Source organism: Malus domestica, chromosome 12, assembly GCF_042453785.1.
Source record: "Malus domestica chromosome 12, GDT2T_hap1".
NCBI classification, from domain to species: Eukaryota; Viridiplantae; Streptophyta; class Magnoliopsida; order Rosales; family Rosaceae; genus Malus; species Malus domestica.
In genome coordinates, this window is record NC_091672.1 from 13,469,863 (window position 1) to 13,480,634 (window position 10,772).

The window sequence follows — 10,772 nt, forward strand, 5'->3', positions numbered from 1 at the left end:
GTTTATCGGAAGAACAACTGAAAATCGTTTTGTTTGCAAGTGTGACATGTGTGGAGAAGAACCTCCTAACTAGCCTTTTATCCATCTATTTCACCAAAATCGTTTTTACAATCTGTTTAGTTTCAAGTTTCTGTTTTGTGTTAAATTTTCGTCCAAAACAAATCCCCCTTTTATTTGAAGTCTTAGATTAGTTAGAAAGTGTTTTGATTTGTGTTTCTAAGTATTTTGATTCAAGTTTTCATCAAATTTCGTCCAAATTAGTGTAGGTGCTCAAAACTGCCCAGAAAGTGGTTTTTAGGCAGTTTTGAGCCTTCTAGTTGCTGTTTTAAGTTTTAGGTTTGTTTAAGTGTTTTAACTTTTAGTTTTGCATTCTTTGAGTCTAGTTTAGTGTTTTTAACTTTGTTTTTGAGTGTTTAAGTCAGTTTCCAAGCGTTTAGCAATCCCTCCTAATCCCCGGTCTAGAACGATCCCTACTTACATCTTTGCTACAATTTGACAAAAAGAGGGTTTAATTTGTGTGCTTAATCTATTTCGCATCAATGAAGGCTGCGGCAAGGTGTGGGAATAGGGTTTAGACGATTTCTGATTTTTAGAATGGGAGGACATGTGCGGCAAGGTGTAGAACACATATATATAGGCACCTAAAACCCTAAAGAAATCAGATTGGGCTAGGGTTAGGTGCGGCTACTTAAGTGGACTAGGGTTAAGGTTTGTAAAATAGGGCTTCTAGGATGGAAAGGTGCGGCATGGGCTTAGGGTACATAATCAGATTTTTGCATGTGAACAAGGCCTAGGTGCGGCTGATTAAGTGGCTAGGGTTAGGGTTTAGGTGCGACATAGGTCCAAGAAGTAAGGATGGGTCATCCAAAAGCCCAAAGCCGAGAATAGAAACTTCCAACATTAGAAACTTTGGTTGCCAATTCCGATTTAGGAAAGATCAACCCAAAATGGAAACTTTTAGGCTTAGCTTTCCTACTTCAAGTAGGAAACCTCAAATCTTCAACTCTTCAATTCCATCCCAACCTTGTGTTCCAAGCATGTCCTTTTCAATCCAAGCTCATATTTTGCTCCAAAAGCTCCAACTTGCATCATTTCATGTAATATGTCCTTTAAACCTGAAAACACATGAAAGTAGCTTAAAAAGACTACTTTAACGAAGAAAACATAACAAAGATGCATAAGAACTAGCTAACTAAGGCGCATAAATATGCTCCTATCATATATATAGGCACTTAAAACCCTAGGGTAATCAGATATGGACTTGGATGATGTGACAATTAACTTGACACACAAATTAAACCCTATGGATGACAATTGTAGTATATGAGCAAATAGGGATCGTTCTAGACCGGGGATTAACTAGGGATGCTAATCAATGTGAAACTGACTCAAGAACATAAAAACATAATGTAGAACACTAAACTAGACTCAATTAATGCAAAACTAGAGTTTAAAACACCTAAACAAACCAAAAACTCAAAACAGCAACTAAAAGACTCAAAACTGCCTCAAAACCACTTTCTGGGCAGTTTTGAGTACCTAACACTAATTTGGACGAAATTGGACTATAACTCGACTCAAAACACTTAAAAACTTAAACTTTGACGAAATTAAAACTTTAAAACTTAAACTTTGAAAACAAATGTAAAGCAAAACAGATTGTGATGAAATAGAATGGTGAGAAACTAGTTAGAGGGTTCCTTATCCACACATGAACATATGCATACAACTCGATTTCCAATTACTCTTTCAACAAACCATGAATGACAATGCCCCAAATTAACTAGGTTGCACCAATTAATTCTCAGATTTCCCTAGATTCATTGAATTGAATGGAATACGCATTACAACCAAATTATTCTTATCAAGGACCCTAACTATGGAATACGCATGATAGAGACACATATCAAAGATCATTAAGTTCAATGGAAATCATAAGCATTGACGAGGCATTCATAACTATGGGATACGCATGTTACTCTTGCCTAGGATTTACTTAACACAATCGTGACTAACGACTTTTACTACTTATGAATATAAGTTAATAACGATTAGGTGAAATTCCCTTATATCCTAGCATCAAGTTTAGGCATGCAAATTAAGTGTCGACCCTCAACCCACATACATAAACAAGTTATCAATCAAATAGATAAGTAAACCACATTCACGATTTATGAAATCATAATTGGAAGAAATCAAATCATATAAAACATATGTCCATGGCTTCAAATTCGCCTCTAACTAAAAAGAAATTAGTTCCACATGTTTAACATAATTGAAAAGCAAATTAAATTAAACATGAAAACAGAAACAAGAGAAGAAAGAACTCCAAACACTCCACTAATGGCAGATTGCATGTGCAAGGTTTCTCCCTCCTTTGGACTGCACGGCACTACTTCTTTCTCCTTCAATGGTGGCTGCACGAGGTTGTGATGGTGGTGGAAAGGTGCGGCTGGGGTGGATGAATGGTTATGGAATAGGGTAGAAGGGTTAAGGGGACTAGGGGGCACGGCAAGAACTTAGAACTAGGGAGAATGATGTTGGTGGTTGCGGCAAAGGCTTAGGGTAAATTTCTGGAGTGAATGGATGATATGGGAGGTGGTCCGTTCGGCCAAAAGCTTTAAAGGAGTATATATAGGCACTTAAAAACCCTAGCAATCAGTTTAGGGTTTCTAGAAACCCAAATCCAACAGAAAATAGGTTAAAACAATCAGATTTTGCATGGGAAAAGGCCTAGGGTTCGGCTGGTTTAGTGGGCTAGGGTTAAGGCTTCTAGAATGCCTTGCAAGGCAAGGCAAACAAGTTCTTCTAGAAGGCTAGGTGCGGCAAAGGGTTAGGGCTTCTAGATAGGTCTTCTAGAAAGCCCAAAACCAAGAGAAAATGAACCCAACCCACGGCAAGGATGAGGAAAATGTTCTAGAACCACTCTTTGTGTCTTCCAACGCTTAGGAACCTTCTTATGTTGCTAAAACGCAAGGCCATTTAGGTTTAGGAAAGATCAACCCCAAAATGGAAACTTTTAGGCTTGGCTTTCCTACTTCAAGTAGGAAACCTCATTTCAGTAGGAATCTTCGTTCTTCTCGGAATCATCTTCAACTAGGAATCCCTCGTTGATTAGGAATCCTTCGTCAATTAGGACTCTTCCTCGGACTAGGAATCCTTCTTGTACTAGGAATCCTCAAATCTTCAAATCTTCAATTTCATCCAAACCTTGTGTTCCAAGCATGTACTTGTCAATCCAAGCTCACAATTTGCTCCAAAAACTCCAAATTGCCATCTTTTATGTCATATGCCCTTTAAGCCTGAAAACACATGAAAGTAGCTCAAAAGACTACTTTAACGAAGAAAACATAACGAAAATGCATAAGAACTAGCTAACTAAGGCGCATAAATATGCTCCTATCATTGGATAACCCAAATCCACAAGGAAATAGGTCTAAACAATCAGATTTTGCAAAGGAAAAGGGATAAGGGTGCGGCAGCAATGGGATAAGGTGATAAGGTTTCTAGAATGCCTTGCAAGGCAAGGAATTAGGGTATCTAGAAGCTAGGGTGCGGCACCGATGTAGGGATTAAGGATAGGGCTTCTAGAAAGCCCCAAAACTGATAGGAATTGCATGAAACCCACGGCAAGGATGTAAACTTTCTAGAAACTTCTCATTTGTGTCCTACAACACTTAGGAGTCCTTCTAGCATTAGGAAAACATGTCTCAATCCTCTCTTGACTTGGAATTCTTCTTTGTAGCTGCAACTTGATGCCATTTGGATTTAACTTTCCTACTTCGAGTAGAAAACCTTGTTTGAGTAGGAATCTTCATTCTTCTAGGAATCCATCTTCAACTAGGAATCCTTTGTGGATTAGGAATCCTTTGTTGATTAGGATTTCATCTTTTAATTAGGCGCTTTCCTACTTCGACTAGGAAACCTTTTTCAAGTAGGAAACATCATCTTCAAATCTTCAATTTCGTCCATCCTCTTGGCTCCAAGCATATGTTGTCCATTCCAAGCTCTAAATTGCTCCAAAAGGCTCCAAAATGCATCCTTTTGCATACTTTGCCCTTAGAACCTGAAAACACATAAAACTAGCTTAAAAGACTACTTTACTAAGGAAAAACAACGTAAATGCACAAGAACAAGCTAACTAAGGCGCATAAATATGCTCCTATCACTTTGGCATCGATCACATGTTAAACAAAAGGTTCTAGCATCTTTAAACAAAGTAGGCCAATAAAAACCACATTCAAGAACCTTAAAAGCTGTCCTTTGGGTGCCAAAGTGAACCCCACATGCATATGTGTGACAAAAACTTAAAATTGAGTGAAAATCTGATTCATGCACACATCTTCTTATAACCTGATCTGAACAATATTTCCACAAGTATGGGTCATCCCAAACATAAAATCTAGCATCCTTTTTAAGTTTATCACGTTGGAATTTGTTTAGGGTGCTAGGAACTTGTTTAGTCACCAAATAATTCACCAAATCTGCGTACCAAGGAGCACTTACCTGAACGGACAAGAGTTGTTCATCCGGAAATGTTTCGGAGATGGGAAGATCCTCTTCTTCACGCACCAACCTGCTTAGGTGGTCGGCAACAACATTATCACTCCCCTTCTTGTCCTTGATTTCTATGTCAAACTCTTGAAGTAGAAGCATCCAACGAATGAGTCTAAGTTTAGCTTCTTTCTTGGTGAACAAGTACTTCAAGGCTGCATGGTCAGTGAAAACAATAACTTTAGTACCAATTAGATATGATCTAAATTTATCTAAAGCAAATACAACCGCCAAAAGTTCTTTTTCGGTTGTAGAATAATTCAACTGAGCATCATTCAAAGTGCGTGAAGCATAATAAATAACATGTGGCTGTTTATTTTTTCTTTGACCCAAAACAGCTCCAAGTGCATAATCCGATGCATCACACATCAATTCAAAGGGAATGGACCAATCCGGGGGAGTTATGATGGGTGCTGTGGTGAGGAGGTCCTTGAGATGCTTGAATGCCTTCTCACATGCCTCGTTGAACTCAAATGACACATCCTTTTGTAGGAGACGGCATAGGGGTTGTGCAATCTTGGAAAAATCCTTGATAAATCGTCTATAGAATCCTGCATGACCAAGGAAAGAACGAACCTCTCTCACCGAAGTGGGAGAGGGTAAGTAGCGTACAAGATCTATTTTAGACTTATCAACTTCAATTCCATGTTCAGAGATAATATGACCCAAAACAATACCTTGTTTAACCATAAAATGGCATTTCTCCCAATTTAACACAAGGTTTGTTTCAACACAACGTTTCAAGATTAAAGTGAGATTATCCAAGCAATTATCAAATGAATTACCAAACACACTAAAATCATCCATGAATATCTCAATAATCCTCTCAACATAATCAGAAAAGATGCTAACCATACACCTTTGAAACGTGGCTGGAGCATTGCACAAACCGAATGGCATGCGTCGATATGCAAACGTTCCAAAGGGACAAGTAAAAGTGGTCTTTTCTTGATCATCCGGGGCAATAACAATTTGATTATAACCGGAGTATCCATCAAGAAAGCAATAAAAGGAATGACCTGCTAACCTTTCTAGCATTTGATCTAGGAACGGCAATGGGAAGTGATCTTTCCTTGTGGTTGCGTTTAGCTTCCTATAATCAATGCACACTCGCCAACCAGATTGAATCCGGGTGGGCACAAGCTCATTCTCCGCATTCTCCACAATCGTCACTCCAAATTTCTTGGGTACACATTGGATAGGTGAAACCCAACGGCTATCGGAGATGGGATAAATCACCCCACAATCTAGAAGTTTGATTATCTCCTTTTTCACCACTTCCATCATCGGAGGGTTAAGACGGCGTTGAGCCTCTCTAGTTGGTTTGGCCCCCTCCTCAAGAAATATGTGATGCATACAAGTCGTAGGGCTTATACCTTTAATATTGGCCAATGTCCAACCTAGGGTAGATTTGAACTCCTTCAAAACTCGAACTAGTTTCTCCTCTTCTTGTGCCGTGAGGGATGAGGAGATGATGGCAGGTAGTGTCTCGTTTTCCCCCAAAAATATGTACTTCAAATGGCTTGGTAGGGGTTTGAGATCAAGTATGGGTGCCTGAACGATGGATGGAAGCAATGATGTGAAAATTATGTTGACACTCAAATTAAACCCTCTTTTTATCAATTGTAGCAATGTATGTAAGTAGGGATCGTTCTAGACCGGGGATTAGGAGGGATTGCAAAATCACTTGGAATTGACTCAAAAATGTAAAAACAAGTTTAAAACACTAAAATAGACTCAAAGAATGCAAAACTAAACTTTAAAACACCAAAACAAACCAAAAGACTCAAAACAGCACCAAAACACTCAAAACTGCCTTAAAAACACAATCTGGGCAGTTTTGGACACTAAGCACCAAATTGGACGAATTTGGGTTTTAACTTGAATCAAAACACTTAAAAACACAAAGTAAAACACTTACTAACTACTTTAACACTTTAAAACAAAGGGGGATTGGTTTTGGACGAATTTAAAACAAAACAAACTTTGTAAATTAGAACAGATTGTAAAAACGAATTTGATTTAAATGGGTGAATGGAAGGCTAGCTAAGGGGTTCATCTCCACACATGTTATACTTGCATACAAAAATGATTTCCAATTGCTTTTCAATAAACCATGAATTCTCAATGCCCCAAGTTACTTAGGTCCGCTTAAATTAACCCTCAGATTTTCCTAACGTTATTGAATTGGATGATTGCATACGACAACCCAAAACATTCCCCACAAGTCCCCTACATGATTGCATAATAGAGATACAAGCAAGAATCATTAAGTTCTATGAAAACCATAAGCATTGACGAAGCACTTGTTACTATGATTGCATGAAACTTATGCCAAGAATTTACTTAACGTGATTGAGATCATCAACCTTTACTACTTGTGAATATAATTCCATAACGATTAGGTGAAATTTCCTTATATCCTAGCATTCAATTTATGCATGATAATTAAGCGTGCACTCTCAACCAACACACACAAATCAATGTAATCCACATAGATAAGTAAATTGAATTCACAACTTATGAAACGCAATTAGAAGTAATCAAATCATAACGCAAGCATAAACATGTATTTTGAATCCCCCCCTAGCCAAGGGGAGGTTTAGTTCCTCATACGCACAAAACAAAGAGAATTGAATTTAAACATTGAAATCAAAGGAAAAGAAACACCTAGAAATTCCAGCGACGCGAACTTGAATTGCATGAACTTCCGAGCTTCTTTCTCCTCCTCCTTGGTGCGGCAAAGGGTCTAGGGACTAGTTTAGGACCTTAGGTGTATGGATGCATGGTTATGGATGGATGTAGTAGTGTTTAGGGGAAGAGAATGGTGCGGCAAAGGTGTGGAGAGAGTTTGGACGAATTTCTGGAGTGAATTCTGAATTGTGGTGAGTGGTGATCTGATTTAGGGGTTAATAGGAGTATATATAGGCACTTAAAACCCTAGGGTAATCAGATATGGACTTGGATAACCCAAATCCACAAGGAAATAGGTCTAACAATCAGATTTTGCAAGGGAAAAGGGGTCCTAGGTGCGGCTGGATAGGGATAAGGTGGATAAGGCTTCTAGATGGCCTTGCAAGGCAAGGAAATCAGGTTTCTAGAAGGGATAGGTGCGGCACTTAAAGGATAGGGCAGATTAGGGCTTCTAGAAACCCTCTAATGCAAGGAAAACTCACGGCAAGGATGGATAAGGTTTCTAGAACAAGGATAAGGTATCCTAAATGGATAAGGACTCCTCATTGCATTTGGAAACTTTGCCTATTAGGATTAGGAAACCTTGTCTTTGTCATTCCTTCTTCATTCTGGATTCCTTCTCCTTCTTGGACTTGGAAATCTTCTTTGTAGCTGCAACTTGATGCCATTTGGATTTAACTTTCCTACTTCAAGTAGGAAACCTTGTTTGAGTAGGAATCTTCATCTTCAAGGAATCCTAATTCAACTAGGAAACCCATTTTGACTAGGAATCCTAATTCAACTAGGATTCCATCTTCACTTAGGCACTTTCCTACTTCGACTAGGAAACCTTGTTCAAGTAGGAAACATCATCTTCAAATCTTCAATTTCGTCCATCCTCTTGGCTCCAAGCATATGACATCCATTCCAAGCTCAACTTTGCTCCAAAAGGCTCCAAAATGCATTATTTTGCATACTTTGCCCTTAGAACCTGAAAACACATAAAACTAGCTTAAAAGACTACTTTACTAAGCAAAAACACTATAAATGCACAAGAACAAGCTAAACTAAGGCGCATAAATATGCTCCTATCAAGCAACTTGTTAGTCGAAATTGGAATGGAATCAAAGTTAGGAGACTTACCACCATGCTTAGGTAGTGACTCAAGGGCAGCAACCAACTCAAAAATTTCATCACTAGGGGGCACGGCATGTCCTAGTCCATGTATGCCGTGGGTTGCCCTAGAATCTGCCCCCTTGGTTGTGAGTTCCATTCCTCGTGTAATGACTTTTTCAAGCGCATCGTCATTCAAATCTTCAAGATATCCCTGCGCCAAAGAGTTAATTATATCAATAGAGAAACATGAATTGTCCTCACTAGGGTACTTAATGGAATCAGAAAGATTAAAATTAACAACTTCCCCATCAAATTCCATGGACAACGTTCCACTATACACGTCAATCTTCGTCCGGGCCGTCTTCATGAATGGCCTTCCAAGGAGGATGGGCAATGAAGACGCATGATCCGATTCATCCATTTCGAGCACATAAAAATCTGCTGGGAAGACTAAATGATCAACCTGCACCAAAACGTCTTCCAACACTCCCTTTGGATAAGCGTTAGATCTATCGGCCAATTGTATGATTACACCATCATGTTTCAACTCACCTAAGTTCATAGATACATAAATGGAGTATGGCATAACATTTATAGAGGCTCCTAAATCAAGCATGGCAGATTTGAAACGAGTGTTACCAATGACGCACGGAATTGTAAAGCTACCCGGATCTTTGCATTTGGGGGGTAGTTTGCGTTGCAAGATGGCGGAGACATTCTCACCTACCTTTACCACTTCCTTAGTCGCCATCCTCTTCCTAGTGGTGCACAACTCCTTCAAAAACTTGGCGTACCTCGGGACTTGCTTGATTGCATCCAACAAAGGTATGTTTACTTGAACTTTCCTAAATGTCTCAAGGATGTCCTTTTCAGCTTCCTCCTTCTTTGTTTGCATAAACCTACTAGGAAAAGGAGCATTCGAAGGAAAAACATTAGTAGGAACTGAATTTGACACATTCTTACCTTTATTGGCCGATTTGGACAGATTGGGGACATTAGAAACTTGCGGCAAAGGTGCTCCCACCTTTGCCGTGAGTGGGCTTGCTTCCTCCTCTTCAAATTGAAGTTTTTCATCCTCTTTGTGACCTGTTTTTGATGAAGAACCTGCCCTAATCTCTTTTCCACTTTTCAAGAGTATGGCCTTTGCACTTTCAAAGCCTCCCTTCGGGTTTGGAATGGTAGAACTAGGAAGCCTTCCTTGGTCTCTAATCTGCCCCATTTGTTTCTCTAGTTGGTCCACTCTTTTGTTTTGATTTTCCTGCCCATTAGTCAAAGTGGTTAGTAACTTAACAAGTGTATCATTATCCAAAGCATTACCTGAAGTATTTGGGGCAGATTGTGGTTGGACTTGAGGGGGTACGTATGGTTTGTTGTAGAAGCCCGGGGGTTGTTACCTAAAGCCTCCTTGTGGTTGGGCTTGTTGTGGCTCTCTCCATTTGAAGTTTGGATGGTCTCTCCACCCCGGATTATACGTGTTGGAATATGGATCATGTCTTGGCTGATTTTGGCTTTGAAACCCAATGGCATTAGCGCTCTCCCATCCACCATTCTAATGAGTTGAGGACACTTTTCAGATGCATGTCCTTGGATAGAACATACGCCACACACCATGGGTCCTTGAATCTTCATTCCCTCGGCCATCTGTGAAACAAGAGAAGTAAGATTAGCTAACTGAGATTGAATATTGGAAGTGGAACTTACCTCATGCACTTGTTGCCGTGGGGGTCCTCTTTGGCCTACACCTTCGTATTGTTGAGCGTTCAACGCTCGATTAGCAATCAAGATTTTTGCAGCCATGGGCGTTTTGTCTACCAATGCTCCACCCGCCGAGGCATCGAGCATTTGACGTTCTAGTGGTAGGAGCCCTTCGTAGAAGTATTGCAAAAGCAATTCCTCCTTCATCTGATGCTGTGGACAAGAAACAACAAGTGATTTAAATCGTTCATAATATGTAGGAAAAGACTCACCTTCATCTTGTTGAATTCCACTTATTTTTTTACGAAGAAGAATGATGCGAGAAGTTGGGAAAAACTTCTCCAGAAACGCCCTCTTCATACTCTCCCAAGATGTAACTGTACCGGGAGCCAACTCGTATAACCAATCCTTGGCTTTGTCCATTAAAGAGAACGGAAAAGCCTTCATCTTTAAAATACTTCCGTCAACGGTAACCGGAGTCATACTTGAGCACACCACTTCAAATTCTTTCAAATGTTCGTTCGGATCCTCCATGGACAGCCCATGGAACTTTGGAATGTGGTGGAGCAAACTTGACTTTAACTCGAACTCTTCGGTTTTACCTTGGGCAGCCATGGGATATTGGATACACAATGGTGCGGCATTATCCAAACCCGAGGCGGCAAGCTCCTTGAGCGTACGGTTGTCCATGGCTATACCTTGCGCTTCTCCACCCACTTATGCCGTGGGATCCT